This window comes from Lupinus angustifolius, chromosome LG14, assembly GCF_001865875.1.
Source record: "Lupinus angustifolius cultivar Tanjil chromosome LG14, LupAngTanjil_v1.0, whole genome shotgun sequence".
NCBI classification, from domain to species: Eukaryota; Viridiplantae; Streptophyta; class Magnoliopsida; order Fabales; family Fabaceae; genus Lupinus; species Lupinus angustifolius.
Window position 1 is genome coordinate 11,607,364 of NC_032022.1, and position 551 is coordinate 11,607,914.

Sequence of the window (551 nt, forward strand, 5' to 3'; positions counted from 1 at the left end):
CGAGAATGAGGATGAGGATAGGATGTGAATGAGCATGGAGATAAGTATAGGATGAAGACGAGAATGAGGATGAGGATGAGGATAGGATGAGGATGAGGATGAGGATGAGGAAGAGGATGAGGATGAGGATAGGATGAGGACGAGAATGAGAATAAGTATAGGATTAAGGCGAGGATGAGGATGAGGATGAGGAGGATGATGAGGATGAGGATAGGATGAGGACGAGAATGAGAATAAGTATAGGATTAAGGCGAGGATGAGGATGAGGATGAGGAGGATGATGAGGATGAGGATAGGATGAGGACGAGAATGAGAATAAGTATAGGATTAAGGCGAGGATGAGGATGAGGATGAGGAGGATGATGAGGATGAGGATAGGATGAGGACGAGAATGAGAATAAGTATAGGATTAAGGCGAGGATGAGGATGAGGATGAGGAGGATGATGAGGATGAGGATAGGATGAGGACGAGAATGAGAATAAGTATAGGATTAAGGCGAGGATGAGGATGAGGATGAGGAGGATGATGAGGATGAGGATAGGATGAGGAC